Below are 18,463 nucleotides of genomic sequence, written 5' to 3'. Positions count from 1 at the left end.
CTCTCAGGGAGGAGTGATAGGAAATGGCAAAGGACACACTGACAAAGGAGATTAATCAGAACTGGCTTTGACAAGCACTGTGGCAATTGGACAATCAAAACACACATTCAGGTGGGGGGGGGAGCGGAGAAGAACGAACTGGGGAAGACGGTAGAGAAAACAGTGCAACAATGAATGAATGAAAACCGAAAATCTCTGTAAATGTTCACTAAAACTAATAAAATTTAATAATAATTTAAAAAAAAAAAGAAAGTCCTATTCCTCCCACCACTTTTGTTTTCGAGAAGTGCTTTGTTTATTTGGGGTCTCTTTCTTTCCAAATGAATGTGGCAATTTTCCTTTCAATCTCCTTGAAAACTGAATTTGATATCTGTATTGGGATTTCAATTAGTTGTTATGCTTCAGAGAGTTGTACAATAACTAAGGATGACAGAATAAGAATAGATGTCTTCAAGTTGTGGTTCTCGAAAAGAGTCTTGAACATAATATGGACTGCCAAGAAAGCAAACAGGTCTGTCAGGGAGAGAGGGTGAAACCAAGTCTCTCTCCTTGGAGGCTAGGATTTTGAAGCTGCACCTCACTTTGGACACATGGCCAGAAGAGATCGGCCCTTAAAGAAGGACATTATGCTCAGAAGGGTGGACAGACAACACGGGAGAGGAAGACCCAGATGAAATGGATCGACACAGTGACTAGAGTAATGGGGATTGGTGTATCAGAATTAATAAAACTGGTTCAGGACAGGGAGGGGTTTAGAGCTGCTGTAAATAGAGTAGCTATATATCACACACAACTTAATGGCACATAACAATAATAACATACCATGACAGGTTTGGAAGCAAGAGTGGCATCCTCTTCCTAAACAACATGACTCCAGAAACTCTGAATTTTGATAAATGTCGATAATTGTAGAGGGGCTTCAGGCCTTTTGTTCATAGGGTCGCTATAAGTCGTGCTCCACTCAAAAGCAATCAATAACAACAACAACATTGGAATTATGTTGAATATACAGATTGATTTTGGTAGGATTGACATTTTCACTATATTGAGTCTTCCTATCCATGAACTGAGTATAAACTGTTTTGGTGGTTTTTATTTTGTTAGCAATCAAGTGTAAGCTGATTGGCCATTTCTGATTTCTTAGCCATTTCCGATTTCTTAACAAACAGCTGTGAGCTGAAAGCTTCTTGTTTAAGCAGTCAGAACCTGGTGGATGGGCCTTTGTATTTAAATGTTGTCTGAGTGCTGCCTGAGGATAAGGGATGAGTCTTTAGCTTGGAGAAATTGGATTATGAAGGATAAATGCTTTTTATTTACTTGCAATCTGGGTGTAAAGTTTTTGGGCAGTTCTCAGACTTGGTGTTGATTGTGTTTGCAGAGAACTTCATTCTAAGTGGTACAGCACTTACCTGTCTGAGATAACTTGAAGTTGCTCTGATACCAAAATCTGTGCCACTGGTATGTCAAATATCATAAACATGACAGGTTTTGGTGGAGCTCCCTTATTAAGACAGACTAGGAAGCAGGATAGGCTATCTAATTCCTAAATAACAGGTCTTTGAAAACCTATGAACCCTAAAGAATGAAGATAGTTATAGTACTGTAGTGGTAGAACCCAGATTGAAAGTCAGTTGAAATATAGAAAACTAGTAACAAACATTGTTTACTAATTTTAACATTGAATGTGCATAAATTGGATGTTGGAAAACTGGAAATTGTTAAAAATGAAATGGAATGCATGAATACCAACATACCAGACATTAGTGAGATGAAATGGACTAGCTTTGGCCACTTTAAATCAGATAATAAGGTGGTATACCATTCAGGGAATGAAAAACAGAGGAAGAATGGTGTGACATTCATAGTCAAAATGTCAATTTCAAGTTCTCTCCTGAAATACAATATTGTGATTGATAGGATAATATCTATACATATAAAATAAAGACCAGTTAACAGAACTAAAATTCAAATATACACCCCTATACGTAGAGCCAAAGGGGAAGAAATTGAGAATTTTACTAAACCCTGCAGTCAAATTAAGATGTGTTAATTAAAAAAAAAAAAAGATGTTTTAATGATAACTGGTAACTGGAATGCAAAAGTAGGAATCAGGGAAGAGGAATAGTAGTCAGTAGACGAAGAATATGGCAGTTGCCCTGAGGCCTGATCACTCCTTGAGAAACCTGATGACATCTAAGGCAGCCAGATTAAAGATCAGACCAGACAATGGATCCTGATAAGTCTCTGTACCTGACCACAAAAGCCCAATCCCAAGTTAATTAATAGCCCCAAATTATGAGAAAAATGCCATCTTCCCTGTTGTTGTTATGTGCAGTTGAATTGCTGGCAACTCATAACAACCCTATCCCACACTCTATACTGTGCCAACTTTGCTGTCTCTGACACACCTACCCTCATTACCCCTGTCACTGAATCAATCAATTTCATCGAGGGTCTTCTTCTACCTTCCCAAGCATGACATCCCTCTCCAAGGACTGGTCACTCCTCAAAACATATCCAAAGTATGTCAGATGAAGTTGCAGAATCCTTGCTTCCATGGAGCAGACTGGCTTGTTCTCCTGTTTGTTCTCCTGTCAGTCCATGGTATATTCAACACTCTTCTCCAGTACCACTGCTCAAAGGCATCAATTCTCTTTCTGTTATCCCTAGTCATTGTCCAGCTCTCTGATGCATAGCAAACAATTGCAAAGACTATGACCTGGAGCAGGTACATCTTAGTCTCCAGGCTGATGTTGTTGCTCTTCAGTACTTGAGAGAGATCCCTGACAGCAAACTTTCCCAGTGCAATTCTTCATTTGATTTCCTGGTTGCTGATACCAAGAATGTTGATTTGGAGTAAAAAACACCTGAAGTTACTAACACACTCACTCTTTTCATCATCTATCATAATGCTGCTTGTTGGCCCAGTGGTAAGAACCTTTATTTTCTTGATGTTGAGCTTCAATCCATATTGAAGGGCCATCCTTGACCTTCTGCAGTAAGCACTTCAGGTCCTCCTAAATTTTAGCAAGCAGGGTTGTGTCATCTGCATAATTCAGGTTGTTGATGAGTCTTCTTCCAATCCTGATGCCACATTCCTCCTCATACAGCCCAGCATCCCAGATTATCTGTTCTGCATATAGATTGAAATGGTATAGAAACAGGATACATCTCTGCCATACATCCTTCCAGATTTTGAACCATGCAATGTCTCCTTGCTCTGTTCTGATCACTCTCCCCTGGTATAAGAATAAGTTTCACTATAGATCAAGTATAGCATCATTGTACTAAAAGTAATTGGCTGAACACAGAAGAATTTCATGAAACAACATATGAGCAAGAGTCTGTGGTAATGAAGGAAGAAGTTCAAGCTGCTCTGAAAGAATTGGCAAAATATAAGTTCCCAGGAATTGACGGCATACCAATTGACATATTTCAACAACAACAACAACAAAAAATTCTGCCTTGGATGTGCACACAAAATTATGCCAAGAAATCTGGAGGACAACCACCTGCCCAACTACTGGCTGAGATCAATATTCGTTCTCATTCCAAAGATAGGTGACCCTACGGAGTGCAGAAATTATCAATCAATATCATTAATAGTTCATGCAAGCAAGATTCTGCTGAAAATTATCCAAAAATGACTGGAGCAGTACATCAACAGAGAATTGCCAGATGTATAGGCTAGGTTTAGAAGAGAACGTGGTGCTAGGGATATTACAGCTAATGTTAGATGGATGTTGGCTGAAAGCAGAGAGTATCACAGCAAAGTCGGTCTGTGTTTCATTGACTGTGCAAAGGCATTTGACTGTGTGGATCACAACAAACTGTGACTGACTCTGAAAAGAATGGGAATCTCAGAATATTTTATTGTGTGTATGCTAAGCCTATACTTGGACCAGGAGGCAGTGGTCAGAACAGAGCAAGGAGACACCACATGGTTCAAAACCATCTTTCCTAACCCTCTCTAAAAGCCCTATGAAAAGAAACTGACCTTGACTGCTCTGGTGCTATTTCGACCTTCTCTGTTCCTTGTCACTTGGTGTCCCTCTTTGACCAGACAATAAAGACTTACTCATTTCTGGGACCAACTTCTTCCTTTCTCTATTGCCCTCAATTCTTTTTATTTTTTATTTTAATGAAAATGTGCTGAGACTTTGAATTTCCATTCATGCATTGTTGCAGTTTTCTCCCCGCCCACCTCTCACCCCCAATTCGCTTTTCTTTTTGAACAACTTTATACAAGGATCTCAGCTGATGGGCTGCATAAGCATCAGACTGACTACATTTGTGAAAGAAATTATTAGAGCTCAATATCAGCAATTAAATCTAGGCCAGGGATGGACTGTGGATCAGATCATCAATTACTCATATGCAAATTCAAATTGAGGCCAAAGAAAATGAAATTAAATCCACAGAAACCAAGATATAATCTTGACAATTTCATTTCAATTTCAAAATCATCTTAGGAATAGGTTTGAGTCACTGAACACAAATGATCAAAGACAAGATGAGTTGTGAGATGATATCAAGGATATCATCCATGAAGAAAGTAAAAGGTCATTATGAAAACAGAGGAAAAAGAAAAAAATTGAAATGAGTATCAGAAGAGACTCAAAAGATTGCATTGGAGCATCGAGAAGTCAAAACAAAAGGTATACATGTCAAAACTAAAGAGCTGAACAGAAAATTTCAAGGACAGCACAAGAGGACCAAACAAAATATTATAAAGGAATGTGTAGAAAGCTGAAATTGCAAAATAAAAAGGGAAGAACTCACTCTGCATTTCTCAAGCTGACAGAACTGAAAAACAAATTTAAGCCTCGTTTCGCTATATTGAAAGATGCTCTGGGCAATGTATTTAACACATCAAAAAAAGAAAGCATCAAAAGAAGCTGAAAGGAATGCACAGAATCACTGTACCAGAAAGAATTGATTTACATGGAAAACTTTCAGGAAGTACCATATGAACAGGAGCCAATGGTAATGAAAGAGGAAGTAGAAGCTGCTTTGAAGGCACTGGAAACAAAAAAAATAAATAAAGTCCCCTGGAACAGATGGAACTTATTTCAATTAACAGATGCAGCCTTGGATGTGCTCATCAGTCTATGTCAGGAAATTTGGAGGACAGCTGTCTGGCCACCAGATTGGAAGAGGTCCATATCCTTCCCATTCCCAAGAAAGGTGATTCAAGTGAATGTGGAAATTATCAAACAATATCATTAATATCACATTCAGCAAAATACTGCTGAAAATCATTAAAAAATGGCTAGAACAGTACATAGATAGGGAAGTGTCAAGAAGTTCAAGAAGGATTTAGAAGAGGTCGTGGCACCAGGGATATCATTGCTGCTGTCAGATGGATCCTGGCTGTAAATAAAGAATACCAGAAGAATGTGTATTTATGCTTTACTGACTATACAAAGGCATTTGACTGTGTAGATCATAACAAGCTGTAGGACATTGAGAAGAGTGAGAGTTCCAGAACACTTAATTGTGCTCATGCAGAACCTATACTTGGTCCAAGAGGCCACAGCAGAGAAACACTGCATGGTTTAAAACTGAGAAGGGAGTGCATCAGTGTTGTGTTCTCTCTATATACCCATTCAATCTGTATGCTGAGCAAATTATACAAAAAGCTAGACTCTGTGAAGAGGAGTGTGGCATCGGAAATGGAGGGAGACTCACCAATAACCTATATAATGGAAATGACACAGCATTGCTTGCTGAAACTGAGAAGGACTTGAAGCAATTGTTACAGAAGATCGAGGAATGCAGCCTTCAGTATGTATTGCATTTCAATGTCAAGAAAGCAAAGATTCTTACCAATGGACTGATACACACTGTCATGATGGAAGGAGAGGAGATTGACACTGTTAATAATGTCATCTTACTTGAATCCACAATTAATGTCCTTGGTATCAGCAATTAGAAAATAAGGAAACACATTGCACTGGGAAAATTTGCAGTTTGGGACATTTCCAAATTATTAAGGGGTAATGATGTCAGTTTGAGAACTAAGGAGTGTGTGATATAGGCCATGGTCTTTCCTATTACTGCCTATGTGTTTGAGAGCTGGACAATGAATAAGGATGACAGAAAAATAATTGACGCCTTTGAGGTATAGTGTTGGAGAAGAGCACTGAACATTCCATGGATGGCCAAGAGAACAAATAGATATGTATTGGAGAGAGTGTAGCCAGAGTGCTCTTTAGAGGCAAGAATGATGAGATTTCACCTCACATACTTTGGAGATGTTGCGAGGGGGGCTATTTCTTGGAGAAGAACATGATGCTGGATGGAGTCAATGAAGAAGAGGAAAGCCTTCAACCAGGTGGACTGAAAAGGTGACTGCTATAATGGACTCTTGTGTGTCAAGAAGTGTGAAGATGGTGCAGAATAGAACAGGGTTCAGATCTTTTGTTCATAGGGTTGATATGAGTCATATTTGACTCTATGGCATCTAACAACAACATCCATGAACAGAGATCATTTCCCATTTATTTATGTCTTTTATTGTTTCTCACAGAAATGTTCTGTAGTTTTCTTTGTACAGGTCTTTTTTTGTCTCTATTTAGGTCTATACCTAAGTATCTCAATTTGTAGTTGGCTATTGTAATTGGTATTTTCTTCTTGGCTTCTTTCTCTGAGTTCTCTTTATTACTGTAGAGCAATCCCACTGACTTGGGTATTGATCTTGAATCCTGCCAGCCTACTAAATTGGTCCATTTGCTCTGTTTTTTTCTTTTTTGTTGTTGTTGTTGAGTTCTAGTTATTTTCTGTGTACATGATCATATAATCTCCATATAGCAACAGTAGTTTAGCTATCTCTTTGCAGATCTGGATGCCTTTTATTTTATTGTCTTGTTGTAGTGCTCTAGCAAGTACTTCCAATACAATATTAAATAAAAGTGGTGACAGTGGGCATCCTTGTCTGATCCTTGATGGCAACAAATATGCTTTTAGTCTTTTTCTTTTGAAAATTATATTACCTCTTGGTTTTGCATACATACTTTTCACTATGTTGAGAAAATTCCCTTCTATTCCTAGTAGCTAAATGTTCGAATCAGGAAGGGGTGTTGGGTTTTGTTAAATGCCTTTTCTGCATCAGTGTTTTAGATCATATGATTCTTGTTATTTACTTTGTTAATGTGGTGAATTACATTGATTGTTTTTCTTAGGTTGAAGCATCCTTGCAAACATATTATGAATCCCACATGGTCATGATTAATTATGTGTTTGATTTGCTTTTGGAGTCTATTGGCTAGGGTTTTGTTAAGGATTTTTGCATCTATGTTCATGAGAGATACTGGTCTGTAGTTTTCTTTTTTGTTTGTTTGTTTGTTTTCTTTACCTGGTTTTGGTATTAGGATTATGCTTGCTGAATAAAATGTCTCTAGAAATGTTCCTTTCTTTTTCTATTTTCTGAAATAATTTAAGTACTCTGAATGTTTGGTGTAATTCAACTGTAAGGTCATCTGGTTCAAGACTTTGTTTGTAGGGGAGTCTTTTTATGACCTGCTTAATTTCTTCTTTTGTGATGAAAGTGTTCAAGTGTTATACATCCATGTCAATCTGGGTAGGGCATGAGTTTGAAGTAATTTGTCCATTCTAGGTTTTCAAATTGATCAGAGTACAGTTTTTCATAATAGTCCTATCTTATAGATCATTGCCTCCAGCTCTGTTGTGATATTGCCTCTATCATTCCTTAATCAAGTTATTTGAGTCATCTCCTGTTTTTCTTTTCTTAATTTTGCCAATGGTTTGTCAATTTTATTGACCCATTTGAAAAATCAGCTACTACTTTTATTGATGGTTTCAATTGCTTTTCTGTTTTCTAACTCATTGATTTCAGTTCTTGTTCTTATAATTTCTTTAAGTGGTTATAGGGTTGAATTGTTGGGTTTTCTTTTTTTTTCTTCTATTTGATGAAAGTGTTGAATTAGATCATTAATTTTTCTTCTTCGTTTTTTATGTGTTTTCCTGTTGCTATGAACTGCCCCCTGAGGACTGCCTTAGCCGCATTCCAAAGGTTTTGGTACATTGTATTTTCATTTTCATTTGTTTTGAGGAACTTTTATATTTCATTCTTTATTTCTTCTATAATGCAGCCATGTTCTTGCAGGATGTTATTTAGTTTCTATCTTGGTTGCTTTATAAGCTTTATCCTCATGTCAAGGACCTCTAAGTTTCTTTTGAGATAACCTATCTTTTGGTAAATCTCCTACTACTAGTCTGGTGCAGTCTATTTCTTTCTTCAATTCTGTTAACTGTTGTTTAATGTGTGATTAACTGCCTTTGAAAATCTTCTGGAGGATCAACTGTGGGTCAATTCTAACTTTTAAGTACACAACAACAACGTCATCATTTACCATAAATGTTGACTGAGGGTATATCTTCTTTATTTTCTGTGCCATTAATTATTATATAGTGCCCTTTGTTATCTTTTATGGTGATTTTCATCTTGAAATCTGTTTTATCAGAGATTAATATTCCCACTCCTGCTTTTTTTCAAGTGCCATATGTTTGGTATATTTTCCCCATCCTTTGATTTTGAGTCTTCCTTTTCATTTCTTAGATGTGTCTGATGTAGACAACATATTGATGAGCTTGGGGTTTTTTATCCATTCTACTACTCTTTTTTCTCTTGATTGGTGTATTTAATCCACTCACATTAAACGTAATTATTGACAGGCCAGGTTTTATGGCTTGTCATTTTACTAGTTTCCTTTCTTTCTCTTTTTTTTTTGTTTTGTTATTTCTGATTACTGTGATCTATCCACTTTCCTTTGGTGTCTCTGTGTAAATGACTTCCCTTAGAAGTTCTTGCATATTTGGTCTTATTTTCACAAATTCCTTAAGTTCCTTCTTTTCTGCAAAGGATCTAATTTCTCTTTCATATATGATGGAGAGTTTTACTAGGTACAGGATCCTCAGTTGCCAATTTTTTTTTCCTTTAAACTTTCTGTATATGTCATCCCATTGTCTTCTTGCTCACATGGTTTCTGCTAAACAAAACAGAACTTAATCTAATTGCTTTCCCTTTGTAAGTGACTCTTTGTTTCTCTCATGCTATTTTTAGTGTTCTGTCTTTATCTTTTATTTTGGAGAATTTGACTATGCTATGTCTTGATGATTTTCTTTTTGGGTCTAGTCTATGTGGTCTTTGCTAAGCTTCATGAAGGTGAATTTCATCATTCTTCATAATACTTGAGAAGTTTTGTTCTAGTACCTTTTCCAAAATTTCCTCAGTAATTTTCCTGTCCCTCTCTTATTCTGGAATCCCAATCATACATATGTTGTCCCTTTTTATATCATCTCACACTATTCTAATATTTTCTTCATTTTCTTTTTATCTCATCCCTGATTTTTTTCCTAGTATGTTTTCATTGAGGTCCTTGTCCTCCAGCTCACTGACTCTATACTCCATATCTTCTTTCTACAATTTTGTCCCTCCAGTGTGTTGGACACTTCTGATATTTCAGTCTTAATATTCTAGATTGCATTTTCACGCATTTCTGTTATTTCTAGTATGTTGTTGGCTATACCCTGTCTATCTTGTGATGATTTTCTTTAAGTTCCTATTCTTCTTTATCTATAGTTTCAATTCTTTCTTCTATCTTCTGTATTTTCTTTTGTAGTTGTGCAAGTTCTTCCTCACTGATATTTCTTATGGCTCCCTGTCTATGGAGCATTTGCTTTCTTAATGGCTTCCATAGTTTCTTCCATTATTCACACCTTCTTCTATGTTGTTTTTGTTGTTGTTGTTATGTGCCATCGAGTCGCTTGCAACTCATAGCAACCCTATGTACAACAGCCCTAACGCCGCTCTGTCCTGTGCCAATCGCACTGTCTCTGACACTCCCATCCCAATTATCCCAGTCACTGAATCAATCCACCTCATAGAGGGCCTTCCTCTCCTGCGCTGTCCCTCCACCCTCCCAAGCATGATGTCCCTCTCTAAGGACAGGTCTCTCCTCACAACATGTCCAAAGTATGTTAGACGGAGCCTCAGAATCCTTGCCTCCAAGGAGCCACAAGTTAAGTCTACTTGTTATTCATAGCAATCCTGTTCATAATAGCTCTGAACCCTGCCCTATCTTGAACCAGTCTCACTGCCTTTGATGCACCTACTTCAATTATCCTATTTATTGGGTCAATCCATCTCATTTAGGGTCTTTTTCTCCTATAATGTCCCTCAATCCTTCTAAGTTTGGTGACCTTCTCTAAGGACTGGTACTTCCTGACCACATGCCCAAAGTATGTCAGATAGAGTTCCAAAATCCTTATCTCCAAGGAACAACATGGTTTTGCCCTCTTCTGAACAGATATGTTTGTTCTCTTGGCAGTCTATGGTCTGTTCAATACTCTTCTCCAGCACCACAACTCAAAGGCACCAATTCTTCTTCTGTCATATTTAGTTGTTGTCCAGCTCTCTGATGCATAGCAAGTAATTGCAAAGACCATGCCCTGAATCAGGTGCACCTTGGACTATGGATTGATATAGTTGCTCTTTAGTACTCTGCAGAAGTCACTGACAGTAGATTTTCCCAATGCAATTCACCTTTTGAAGTCCTGACTCTGTGTACTCTTTCCATCTTCTTTTGCTGTTTCCTGGATCATTCAATATTCTGCCCTCCTTAAATATTGCAACTCAAGGCTTGAATTTAGTCTTCAGTTCTTTCAGCTTAAGGAATGTCAAGTGAGTTCATCTCATTTTATTTTCTGACTCTAACTCTTGCCTATTTCATTTTAGTACTTTGCTTTGTCTTTCTGAGATGCTCTTTGAAACTTGTGTTCATCACCTTGACTTCCTGACTTATTCCCTTTTCTTTGGCTTCTTGGCACTCTAGCACAATAGTCTGAGTCTTTTCTGACATCCATATGTGTATCTTCTTCCTGCTCTTTCTTTGTAAAGACTTTTTGAATTCTTCATGAATGACACTCTTGATATTCTCCCATAGCTCATCTGGTCTTCACTCATTAGTATTCTAGGCCTCAAGCCTGTTCTTGAAGTGGTTTTTAAATTCAGATGGGATAGATGCAAGACCAAATTTTCTTTCTTGTGTGATAATTAAAAAATATCTGGAACATGGAACTTCCAGAAATACAAGCTGGATTTAGAAGATATCTTGGCATGAAAGCTATCACAGTTGAAGTCAGATGAATCTTGGCTGAAAGCAAAAAATACTAGAAAGATGTTAACATGTGTTTTATTGATTAAGCAAAGGCATTGACTGTGTAGATCATAGCAAATTATTGGTAACTTTGAAAAGAATGGAAATCCCAGCACACTTAATTGTGTTCATGTGAAACCTATATATAAACCAACAACCAGTTATCTGAACAGAAAAAGGGACTATGTGGTTTAAAATCAGGAAAAGTGTGCATCAGAGTTGTATACTTCTTTCATAGCTATTCATTCTGTATGCTGAGCAAATAATTTAAGAAGCTGTAGTACATGGGAAAAAATGTGACTTCAGAATTGCTCAAAAATTCATCAACAACCTGCATTATGTTGCTGCTGAAGATGAGGAGGACTGAAAATCCTCTCTTCAAGATTAAAGACTATAGCCTTCTATATGGAATACATCTCAACATCAATAAAGCAAAGGTACTCACCACTGGGCCAATAGGCAACAACATGATACATGGAGAAAAGATTCCATTTTTCAGTGATTTCATCTTGCTTGGATCCACAACCAACACCCATGGTAACAGCAGTGTAAAAATCAAAAGACATGTTGCACGGAGAAAATCTGTTGTCAAAGATCTCTCCAAAGTACTAAAGAGTGATGCTGTCGGTTTAAAGATTAAGGTATGCCCAGTCCAAGCCATGGTCTTTTCAATTGCTTTCTACACATCTAGGATAATAAATAAGGATGATCAAAGAAAAGCCAATGCCTATAATTGTCATGTGGCAAAAAATTTGGAATGTCCTATGGACTGCCATAAAAACAAACAAGTCTGTCTTGGAAGAAGTGTTCCTTTGAGGCAAAGATGGTGAAAATTCATCTCATATACTTTAGGAATGTTGTCAGAAGGAGTCAGTCCTTGGAAAAAAGGCTTCATTCTGGAAAAGATGAAAGGTTAGTGAAAGAGAGGAAGACGGAAGACATTCAACAAGATAGACTGAAATTGACTATAACAATAGACTGCAACATAGATCAAGAGGATGTGCAGGACAAGGTTAGGTTACAATTTATTGTTCACAGGATTGTTAAGAATTACAATTGACCTAATGGCACATACAAGCAATAGCAACCTGACAATTACTACAAGTTTACATCTTTCCATACCTAAGAGGTAAATAACAATTTTCTCAGACTAGTGTCCTGGGTCTTCTGTGATCTACTCTGTGATAGATCCCAGCCACGGTGCACTTATGCTCCCCTTCTGCCCTCCACTTCTGCTATTCTGCAGTTGAAGTTTCTTAAGTACCTTACCCACTAAAGTTAAGTCAATTTCAATTCACAAATATCCTATAAGACAGAGTAAACCACACAATAGGGTTTTGAGAAGCTGACTGCCTCCACTTAACATACTCTTCAGTTAAAGCTATGCCACCAGGACTCCTACTGAGTTCAGTGACTTTCCATTATTCTGATTAATTTATCAAGCATTACATTTTTCTGGTATTTCCTTCCTTTTGTGAGCTGGTAGCACAGTGTTTAAAACAATTTGCTGCTAGCAACTTCTAATCTTCCTGACGAGATTATTACAGGCCAGAATCTACTCATAGCTATGAGTTTGATTTGGGTTTGAGGTTTGTTGTTTTATACAACTCAACTGCTTTTGACATTTATGAAAAAAATGTTAACCCTTTTCTCCAAGTGGAACTAACTACTCCCTCCTCCATGTCTTTTATTTCTGCTGCCTTTCTCCTGTACATTAATGAATCCTTTGCACAGCACAGACCATATATAACTCCACTCTGCATACAAATTCCCTATGCCTAGCACTATGCCTACAATCTATTGAAAGACATAGTGTTAGTTAGCAGATTTTACTTGCATAGATGCATGAATAAAGTAACAAGTGGATAGGTGTCGTCATGGTGAATACGATGATAAATGTTTTGTGCCAACATGTCTAGGCTATGATTCTTAGTTGCTGGGCAAACACTGAACTGATTATTTCATACTATAATATAACATAATACAATCACCTTCCATTATGTGATCTATCAATCAGTTAAAAGGAGAGTTTCCTTGAGAGTGTAGCCTGCCTTTTGTATAAAGCTAGATGTTCTTAAAAACCTTATTTTCTACCCTGGACTTTTCTAGTTGCCTGACCTTTTCCAATTCCTAGAACACAAGTCTTCAGTAGAATTCAGCTTGCTGTTTGACTTAAAAAATTTTAATTCTCCAACTTCTGAAATCACAAGAGCCAGTAGAAGCCTCCATTCAATAGCTTGAGTCATTTGTGTGAAATAAATAGCTTTTCTAGTCTGGTGGTGTAGTTTTTACAGTTTCACTGCTAACCCAAAGGTGACATCTCTCTGGCAGTTCAAACTCACTAGTAGATTCGAGGAAGAAAGATGAGCAATCGTTTCCTGTGCTGTTTTCAGCCTTGGAAAACCTGATGAGGGGTCAGTTATGAGTTGGTCTGATTTGAGGGTAATGAGAGAGAGAAAGAACACTGAGACAATTACTATCAACACAGTACAAACATTGGTTGATACTGTTGTTGGCTGGGTGCTCTTGAGCCAACTAAAACTCATAGTGACTCCATGAGTAGCTTGAAACTTTGCTCAATTCTGTGCAATCCTCACAATTCTCTCCATGCTAAGGTTTATTACTATAACCATGGTGTCAATTCATCTCATTGAAGAGCTTCTTCTCTTTAATTGACCTTTTTCTTTTCCCAAGTATGATGTCTTTTTTCCAAGGACTGGCCTCTTTTGATAAAATGACCAAAGTATATATGGCTAAAGTCTCACTATTCTTGCCTCTAAAGAGCTCTTCCTCCAAAACAGATTTCTTTGTTCACGGAATAGTCAATACTCTAAGCCAACCTCAAAACTTAAAGGCATCTATTCTTTTCTTTTTCAGTTTTTCTTATTCATTGATGAAACAAAAGAAAACAGTATGGCTTAGATCAAGTTTTTAAATCTATTTAGATCTTAGTTTTTAAAGTGGTATCCTTGCTCTTTGGAATATATATTGGTATATTAAAAAATCCAAATTCAATGTGCTACTGTAGTGTAGAAAAAGTGCCTGGGAAAAACAGTGCTTATATTTATTGAGTGTTCACAGTGTAAACACCTTGGCATTGTTATCTCAATTTGGACTATTTCTTTAAAGTGGGATCATGGAGTGTCTAAAATGTGAGATATTTTTCATTCATTTACCTATTAAATCCTCCCATAAAACTTTAAATGAGGTCTTATTCTAGTAAATATGCAAATATTAGTTGTTGATTCCCTTTGAGTCAAGCACGATTCATAGTGACCCCATAAATAAAAGGCCTGAGACTCTCTACAATCATTGACCTTTACCAAAGTGTGTAGAGTTTCTGAAGGCATGTTGTTTAGGAAATGGATGCCTCTCCTGCTTCCAAACAAATCTTAGTACTAAGAATCTTTTTTTTTTTCATTCTTAATGTCAAACAAGTTAAAAGTGCTAAATTCAGGATTCAATCCTAGTTCTCTGCCCGCCAGAGTAAAGGTTCAACAGCAAAATTTAGGAGCCCAACTTACCCAGAACATCTGTAGGTGTTTTGACACGAACATATGAATTCCTAGCCTCATTACGATTGTTACAGAAACAAAATATTTCCAAAAAAGGATATTTGCAGATTCTTCAAAATAGTCCATGTCGTCAACATTTCTTAAATATACATAATGCAGAAAAAGGGAAATTGACATGCATTACTACTTGGCAGAACATCAAAGTTTTCTTCTTTAATGTCATGTATTCTTTAGTTGGTCATGACAGATTTATTACAACTGGATATTGTCCAAAAGTCATTATGCTTCCTGATTTGTTCATTCGTTTTAATCTTTGAGTGATTTGAATTGCACTCTAAATTTGTGTACTTAAAACAGCAAGGCTGAGCTCTGTCTAAAAAGAAATTGAAAGAAAACTGCCTTGGAAACACTTTGGTTGGGAAGATTCATTAGGTGTATTGTGATTTTATTTTATTATCTATTCTTTCCAATAATGGTGAGATCAGGAATGTTCCTGGTAAGTATGCAGTGAGAGCCCAACAGGAAGGCTCTAAATGAACCTAGACATGCAGTATTATCACAAGCACAATTGAAATACCTGCTTAAGAAGAAGGAATTGGAGATATACTTGATATCTGGTTCTATTATCAGAGGCAAAACAATCATCCATTTTCATCTATGGCTCTGCTTTATTGATTCAACCATTCTCAAATAAAAAAAATATGATAAAGGAGCAATTAAATGGTCAAAATATTTTTAGTTATTGTTTTGGTTTGTTGTTATTGTTGTTGTTGTTGTTGTTATGTGCCGTCGAGTCGTTTGCGACTCATAGCGACCCTATGTACAACAGCCCTACACCCTGCTCTCCTGTGCCAATCGCATTGTCTCTGACACACCCATCCCAATTACCCCAGTCACTGAATCAATCCACCTCATAGAGGGTCTTCCCCTCTTGCGCTGTCCCTCTACCCTACCAAGCATGATGTCCTTCTCCAAGGACCTGTCTCTCCTTACAACATATCCAAAGTATGTCAGACGAAGCCCCAGAATCCTTGCCTCCAAGTAGTAGCCTGGTTTAACCCTCTCCAGGATTCCAGGATGAATCTGTTTGTTTTCTTGGCAGTTCATGGTACATTCAATACTCTTCTCCAGCACCACAGCTCAAAGGCATCAATTCTCCTTCTATCCTCCCTAGTCATTGTCCAACTCTTTGATGCATAACAAGTGATTGCAAAGACCATGTATCAGGCGGACCTTAGTCTCCAGAGAGACACCGTTGCTCTTGAGTACTTTAGAGAGGTCCCTAACTGCAGACTTTCCCATCACAATACGTTTTTTATTTCCTGGCTGCTGGTGCCAAGAGTGTTGACTGTGGAGCCGAGCAAACTCAAGCTGTGAACAATTTCAATCTGTTCACCATCCATCCTAATGTTACTGATTGGTCCAGTGGTGAGAATCTTTGCCTTCTTGACATTGAGCCTCAGTCCATACTGAAGGCTGCAGTCCTTGACCCTCTGCAATAAGTGCATGAGGTCCTTCTCAGTTTCAGCGAGCAGGGTTGTGTCATCTGCATGACGCAGATTGTTGATAGATCTTCCACCAATCCTAAAGCCATGCTTCTCCTCATAGAGCCCAGCCTCTCGGATAATCTGTCTGCATACAGCTTGAAAAGGTATGGAGATAGGACACATCCCTGGCATATCCTATGAACAAAGGCATCTGTCTTAGAGGAGGTGCTCCTCAGAGGCAAGGATGGCAAAACTTTGCTCAAAGGGACCTCTAGTAGCCTAGTGATAAGAAGCTGTCCTCTAATCCTGAAGGCACACAGTTGTTGGAAAAAGATGGGCCATCTCCTCTGTGCCATTAACTGCCTTTGAAAACCCACTGGAGGGTCAGCTATAGGTGTGTTCTAACTTAATAGTACACCGTAACAACACAATACCTATTTTAAATGTATTTAAACTCTGTTAGGTGTTATAAATAATCTAGAGATGGTATAGAGTACAAGGGAGGATGTGCAAGCTTATAGGCAAATAGAACACCATTTTAGATGAAGGACTTGAGCATCCATCGGCAGTTCTGGTGGTGTAGTACTTAGGGAGCTGCACTGCTAACCCAAAGACAGTGCCTCACTCTTGGCTCAAATCCACCAGCAGCTCTGCAGTCTCTGAAAGCCTACTGGGTGGGTCAGCTATAAGTAGGCTCCAACGCAGGAGCAACAAGTTTGAGGTTTTTGAGCATCCATAGATTTTTACTATCCATAGTGGTCTTGGAGCCAACTCCTAGAAGATACCAATGTGCTTACACTTGCCAAACCTCAGGAAGTTTACTTTCAGTACTGACAACATAGTAGCTACCTCTCAGGTTTTGCTTAGGTAAAACAATTCACATAAAGAAATCAAATGAGAGAGCTCTGATGGCCTAGTGGTAAGAAGCTGTGTTGCGATCCTGAAGGCTTTTCGTTCAAACCCACCAGATGCTCGGCTGGAGAAGAAGGAGCAATCTTCTCCGGTGCCAGTCGGATCCAATCCAACAATACACAACAAGAAGGGGGAGGGGAGAAGAAATCAAATGACAGGAAAATCACTGATATACTTCCTTCCATAGATGGAACCTCTATCTCTGCTGTTACTGTTTTAAGAGTGCAAACTAGTTGCTGCTTAAAGAGTTTTGGTGGCCCAGTTTTGTGGGGATTTGTGCTGTTAGCCCAAAGGTTATACAGAATTCTGCTTTTTCAGAAGAAAGATGCAGCCTCAGTAACCCAAGAGAGGGTCATCTATCAGTTAGTTCTGACTCCATGGTAATGTGTGTGAGAAAGAGTTACTGTAAGGGACACCCTCAAGTTTCCTGGAAGCAGGAGCGGCATTCACTTCCGAAATGGCTTGTCTCTGGAAACTCTACGTATGAACAGTGCTCAGGCCTTTTGTTCATAGGGTCGCTATGAGTCATCTATGACTCGATGGCACCTAACAACAGTAACAATGACAAGAGAGAGAGAGCTACGTTGGCCTAGTGGACAGAAAGTTATGCTACCAAGCTGAAGATGGGTGATTTTAATCTGCGGCCCTCAGGCGGCGTTCAAATTTTTTTCCTGTCAAACATTCTGCTAGGTGGTATAGCACTGTCTGGGCATTGCTGTACAGAGGTAACTTGCAGTTGCTGTGATGCTGAACACTGTGACAGTGATGTGCCAAACTTGGCAATGGATACCATGGTGGACAGTGTTGGCTGGAGCTTCCCGACTAAAACAAGCCTGGAAGCAGGAGCGGCATCCACTTCCGAAATGGCTTGCCTCCAGAAACTCTATATAAACAGTGCTCAGGCCTTTCATTCATAGGGTCACTATGAGTCATCTATGATTCAACGGCACCTAATAACAACAACATACTCAGTAGGGTCATGCTCCATAGAGTTATCTTTCTTTCCTCTGAGATGCCTCTTGCTGGGTTAGAGTGAACTGTCGAATTTTCATAAAAGTGACGGCAGTGGAAACTTTACTGGACAGTTTTACAATGTCCTTCAGGGTCTCTATGAGCCAGAATAACATTCCCAAAAACTGGTAATCTTTAAAGAAACAGACTGTTGCATCTTTCTTCCCTGGAATAACTAATAGGGTTGAACCATCAACCAAACATTTAACCATTGCACCACCAAAGTTCCTTCTTTAATAATACTCAAAAACTCACTGAGCTGAGTGGGAACTGGCTCATAACTGACCCTGCAGCAGACCCTCCAGCAGGTTTTTCAGAGACTGCTAATCACATAAAAGCAAACCATGCATCTTTCTCC

Source organism: Elephantulus edwardii, unplaced genomic scaffold, assembly GCF_000299155.1.
Source record: "Elephantulus edwardii isolate Elephantulus edwardi_28Jun2011 unplaced genomic scaffold, EleEdw1.0 scaffold00134, whole genome shotgun sequence".
NCBI lineage: Eukaryota > Metazoa > Chordata > Mammalia > Macroscelidea > Macroscelididae > Elephantulus > Elephantulus edwardii.
The sequence above is the reverse complement of the archived record's forward strand: the minus strand, read 5'-3'. Positions refer to the sequence as shown.